We start from the raw sequence: 6533 nt of genomic DNA, 5'->3' as shown, positions 1-6533 counted from the left end.
TAATATTATCTCTCCTTATATTTTCGAGTGTTTTGAGGGTATAGTGGTACCTCAGGATACGAACGCCCCAACATACGAAATTTTCAGGATACGACATGAAATTCGAACATATTTTTGTTCCACGATACGAACAATAACTCACCATACGTCGTTACATTAGTTCGCAGCGCCAATTTTTATTCACTTCTGTTCATTGGTCTCAGTCCCGTGTTTGCTTCGTCGTGGAAGTATCTTGCTCGATAAAGGAAATCTTGAGGTATTATCAGAAAGTGACTGATTTTATTGAAAAGAAACATTCCAAAAAGGTTCACACTAGCTGTATTGCTGCTCAGAGTAATGACATTTGCCTAAGTCATTTTAGAAACACTTTAAAAAGTAGGCAAAGCCAAACCTCTTTGGATAGATATTTTACCAAATGACCTGTATCCAGTGAAAGTGCTGGTGGAAGTGAAGGAAAGAAAGCAAAAAGCAGTGAATAAAAATTTAAAAAAATATATATAAAACAACACTAATTTTTTTTATCTTCTCTAAGTTATTTTTAAGTTATTGTTACATTATGTTATATAAGTTAAGTTTTAGTATCATTTCCCTTCTCCCTCTCTTCCGCCACCAGTTTACACCTCCACCGTCATCTATCCTCAAAGGTAAAGTGCAAATAAAACTACATTTTTTTTAATCAATTATTATTCTATTATGGTTATTTATACATTTACAACTACAAAACGCATTTTTCAGTGTTTTCCTTACTATAGTTATTATTATTTTTTTTAATGTACTACTTAGCTTTAATTTGAGTGTGTTTTTCGTGTTGGAACAAATTATTTGGTTTTACATGTAATCGTATGGGGAAAAATGACTCACCTTACGACATTTTCATGATACGATCTCAGTTTTGGAACGGATTAATTTCGTATCCCGAGGTACCACTGTATTCTGTATGATCACTATTGTTTATTGTCCTAATGTAATATCACCACCCGGATGTTCCATTGTGGGCTTGAAAAGACCGTCTTAGTGTCTACTGGGCGGAAAGAACCCAAAAAAAGTTATCCGTAATTAAATGTGTTCATAATTGAAATACTGTATGTTATTTGCGTATTTAATAACATTATTGTAACTTATATGCAAATAATAAAACGATTACTTATTGTAAGATATTAATTTTTGTTAAGAAATATTCCAAATGTTATGCAAGGATAAGAATTAACAGAGTCAAATCATAAAAAAAGAGGGCATCTAAGGGAAGTTTCATTAAAAGATAATGTAATATTAATATTCAAAAAGGACATCTGACACGTGAGATGTAAAAAATTGCGCCAAGTAAAAAATTATGACAATTTAGATGACAGTCAAATTTTTTCTTAGGAGTTTTTCTTTCGTAAAGATAAGCTTGGCGTTTCGAAACGGTATCCACAAGATTTCCTGTATTAATGTTTTCTACGTTTCGCTTCCAAGCACCAAATCTATCTTTATCAAGAAAAACTCCTAAGAAAAAAAATATTTGACTGTCATCTAAATTGTCATAATTTTTAACTTGGAGCAATTTTTTACATCTCATGTTTTTGTTTGGATTTCAATTGTTATTTGGTTAATGATTGTGTTATTACATCAAGATCTAAGACCATGACTATGATTCGGTCGGCGATCGGCAATGGCGATGGACCGAACGCTTTCAATACGACGTTTAGTAAAATCGTTATAAATAGTTTTAATTTGCTTAAATTTGAGCTATTCTTATTTTGGATAACATTTTGAATGAAAATTATTCGTCTCGATACAATTTTATCCTCATAAGAATTAAATTAAGCGATAAAAGTAAAATAACTCTATGGGGAACTTTGACCTATCGGCTCAGAAGTTTCGCCAGCATCTCACTTATAACGAGAGAAGCTTAAGTTTAAAATTTGAGCTTTCTAGATTCATTAGTGTTTTTTCTGTAAGAGCGTCTGCAGTGCCGGATGAAGAAAGAAAATACAGCTTTTTTGTACTTTCCGATTGCTTATATTTCGGCAATCTTTTATAGAAAAATCTGAAATTTTGCACATTATCTAAGAAAACAATTATCTTTCGAACGAGATATTCAGAATTACTATAGGCGTTTGGGGGGCGGAGAAATCGAATCCCGAAAATCGGCAACTTTGATTCCTGTACATAGTCAGTCAGTGCTTTTTTACTTGGCACGGAGACACTGCCGTGACTCTCGACATCTTGTTTTATATTTTTTATTTTTTTATTAATTTACTTGTCTATATATAAAATATATAAGATTCTTTAAACACATATTAAGACTAGATTTAAAAATTTATTTTTATAAATATTTTTATAATTTATGATTTTTAGTAATCAATATTTATAAAAGCACTTAAATGAAATTAAACGTTACATAATGTAATATGATGACAAAAATGTTAAATAATTAATGAAAATTAATAATACATTTTTAAGCAAAAAACATTTATAAATTTATTTAAATGGATAGAATTTTTTACTGCAATTATACACTTGCTCTTGCTAAAGATACTGCAAAAAGCAGCAAGTAAACATATTAATTATAATTAATAAATCTTCAAGTTACATATTGTATTAGCATATATATATAGGCCTATATATTATTATTTTAATACCAGAGTCAATAAAATCAGAATTTTCAGTAATTGAAGCCTTAGGGTCGAGTTATAAACTCCGTAACGTAACCGTAACCGTACCGTATCCGTAGCCGTAAGCGAATCCGTATAGCATGGTTATAAAGTCCGTATCGTATCCGTATGGCCGTACCGTATTCCGTAAGAAAAGTTTGGATCGATCAAACTTTTACGGTGGCGATACGGAAAATTGACCAACTGCGCACGCGCTAATCGTAGTCGATGATGATAGTGTTGCCAGATAAAGAAAAAAATAACAAATTGATTGAAAAGTAACTTTTGACTGACAATGCTACTTCTAAATAATATAAAATTTTAAGATAAGAATTACTTTGGTCATAAAAAATAGAAAAATGATAAAATAAATAAATAATTATAGTGTTAGATCTGGCAATAACTATAGATGATTTTGCGCATGCTCACAATGGACTGCTCCGTAAACCGTAAGAAAAGTTTGTTCCCTTACGGATACGGATAAGCCCTTACGGTAGTTTATAACTATTGCTATAGATATCCAGTGTAGCAAACATTTACGAATACGGATACGGTTACGTTACGGAGTTTATAACTCGACCCTTAAGCCTGTTTCACAATCACTCTTTCTGACGCGGAAAGTAGGCGGATGAGGACAGTGGCGTAGCGTGGGTGTCAGCCGCCCGAAGTGGAGGAAAATTTCGCCGCCCCCTTATTTAGGTATCTCAATTTAAAAGACTAAAATTCAGTTTCGTCACAGAATAAGTAATAAAAAATTCCGTGCTCATTTCAATCGGTCCTAATCGTAGGTACGACAAAAATATGAAATGAAATGGTTCAAATGTTTACAAGATATTATTATTTATTGTGAAATTTTGCCGCCCGGTGCGGGCCGCCCCTGCCGCCCCACTACGCTACGCCACTGTATGAGGATCCTCATTGCAATCGCAAGTTTTTCGCTTTGGCACTCGTTTCAATCGTATAAAATCGCGTTAGGATCCAAGGTCATAGACCTTGGTTTGGATAAGGTTCCGCAACCGGTTTGTGGGAGAATTTTCTACGTCAAACCGTGCTTGAAATCTAGCGAATCCAAACATTTCAGCCAATCGGAGGACGAGAAAATCGCGAAGCATTCCGATAATGGGCGGCCACCATTTCCCCTATCGACTTTAACTAATAGGAACCCTTTTAAGGAACTTGATAGTTGATTGTGAAACAGAAGCGGAAAGTAAAAACTGCACATGATCGTACAGACGATTCTGCCAAAATATCGCTTTTAGAATCTCAAGGATTCCGCTTTCTTCACGATTATGAAACAAGCTTTATTTACTTACCCCGTTTCATGTTATCTGTCGCTTATTGTCATAGTACGGGCTACTCCCAAAGTGACTACGATATACGGGTTCTATTTATAAGAGCTAATATTAATTTTAAATAAGAAAATGTTAGGTTGGATTCACACGAACTGTCGAATCCGGTTTTGACGGGCTGAAATACCGGCAAACATGAATGGTGCGAGAGTGACCTAAAATCTCGCTCAACATGAAATACGAGTAATTTATTCAAGACTACCTATACTGGCCATTATTGGAAGGTTTGCCCAACAATTTTCTTTGTGTATTTTTGATATAAAAGATCTTTAACCTCGTACAGCAGTATTTCCAAAAAATATTTCTTTCTCAAAATTATGACCTTAATTATTACTTTATTTGTAATCAGCATATTTCTTAGAAATAAGGTCAACAAAAAAGTTTATTATTATTATTATTTTTTATTGTTATTTTCACGTTGTCCATGTTTTCTGAATTGGAAAAGTTGTACAACTGAATTCTTAACATTCTACTGCTCCACTACTGAATTATCCAATGTAGTTTAAGACAAATAATTAGGTGTACTGTTTCCAAACTTTTTTTGAATTTGATCATATGTGAACTTAACATAAGTATCATATTGATCAGCTAATTTTGTTGTCAATACGCGGTCGTACTCTTCACGGATCTGATTTTCACGATCTTCCATCATACGCTCGCAGATTAAGCCAACTTGTTGGAAAGTAAAAAGCGGCTGATCGCGTCTCGTCGGTGCTAAAAGGCCATTTCCAGGACTTACTACATTCATGATGGGAGAGTCTGACGAACTCTCCGGTGTATTAGATCCTCCGGACGAAAAATAAAATCGTTCTCGTCTTTGTAGTCTTTTCATCTCTTCTCTAATATTTATGGCTATTTGTTCAGATGTAAGTTTAGGAGAAACATCTCCGAACGGTGATGGCTGGATTTCGTGCAATCTTGTCGGCGGAATGGCCGGCGATAATGTCATGGAGCCACGTCTTCGTCTTTTAGCTGGTTTGCGATTAATTGTGTTCGATGGATCCCATTCGCAGAACCTCTTCAACTTAAGTCTACGGGCCATACCGAAAATATCGTTATATCTCTATAAATATCACGTAATTTGAAGTTCCGTACGAAATTCACACACTTAGAAGTCCGAAAAGTCAGTAATTTTTAAACTTTTTAACAATGGAACGTTTACTTCCGTAATATCGACCCGAGTAAATTAAAAAGTTCGTTAAATATTTTGTTCTATTCTTAAATTTAAAAATTGTGTTCGATTTCTTTGCCTGATGACGTAGCAGTTTTTTTAAATTAAAAATATGTGATTTTAAAAAAACAATTTTAAAAAGATAATTTTATTTATTTTTTTATTGTTAAATATCTACTTTTTAAAATATCTATTCATGAATATTATAGAATTCTTTATCAAATTAAAAGGAGTTTAATGTGTCCTATCCCCACAGAGAGGTCGGACTCAATGAAAATGTTATTTGTTATTAATATTTACAATTTTTAAAATAAAGCTCATCACTACCCTCAAAATTAAGCTTTTGCCATTCGATAATAATTAAAAATATAATAAAAATATAACAAGCAATAATTTATTGTGTCATCGTCACAATGCCGAGCTGCAATTTTTAATCATATTTTTAATTTATTCAATTTAAAATATATGTTCTCCACCTCAAATTAGTACTGTAGTGTCTTGCTTCTGTACTGTACATCATACTTTTCCGTTAGCAGTGTTGTGTCAGTCATCTATCTAACTCCTTTCAGGGGAAAAGTTTTAAATTAAAACGTGACTTTCGATTTGCATGGAAAGTTCCTATATACTGTAGTTAATCGAAGCTTCCTGTCTGTAAGCCTTCCATATCTGGTCTTAAATTTCATTTATCTAACACCCTTTTCAAGATTAAGGATAGTGAGAATTTATAGGTCTACAATGTTTTCAAATTGCAGCCCAAAAAGTTATACTGTGGAACCTCGGTATACGACCTTAATCCGTTCCTGGATATTGGACTTATACCGAATAGGACGTATACCAAACCAACCTTTTCCATAAGAAGTAACGTAAAAATGATTAATCCGTTCTCATGTAAAAAAAATGGCTGGTTTTAAACACCTCGCTTTCCTCGCTAGTTTCTGCTTGATTTTAATGAGATCAGCATGTATCCTTTTAACTTTCTCGCAAATAATTTCTTCCGATACGCTGTCGCCGGCACACTGTTTTTCAGTTATCCAAAGCAAAAGCAATTTCTCGATATGATCTAATGCAGCGTTTCTCAAAGTGGGCAATAACGCCCCCTTGTGGGCGCTGGAGGCTTTCAGGGGGGCAGTAGAAGGCTCAAAGAGAATTGGGGGGCGTTAAGGAAATATAGAGGGGCGACGGCAGACAAATTCTATATATAAAAATTCGACGGAATATATATAAAATGTTGACATTTTATATATTTTTTATTTTTTATTGAAGGTCACAACTTGAATATTTCTAACACATTGACTTTTATTTTAGCTCAGCGTTTCTCAAAGTAAGCAATAACGCCCCCTTCTGGCGCGATGAATAGATCTATGATAGAGGCAGGGT

General features: G+C 33.7%; 1 pseudogene; it reads right to left on the bottom strand.

Annotated features, from left to right (window-relative positions):
- Positions 1 to 4172: 4172 nt before the first annotated feature.
- Positions 4173 to 5215, bottom strand: LOC111625060 (annotated as a pseudogene).
- Between the last annotated feature and the right edge of the window lie 1318 nt (positions 5216 to 6533).

This window comes from Centruroides sculpturatus, unplaced genomic scaffold, assembly GCF_000671375.1.
Source record: "Centruroides sculpturatus isolate CEXI.00-Female unplaced genomic scaffold, Cexi_2.0 scaffold40, whole genome shotgun sequence".
In the NCBI taxonomy this organism is placed as follows: Eukaryota; Metazoa; Arthropoda; class Arachnida; order Scorpiones; family Buthidae; genus Centruroides; species Centruroides sculpturatus.
Note: the sequence above shows the minus strand (reverse complement) of the source record. Positions and strands in the feature narration are given on the sequence as shown.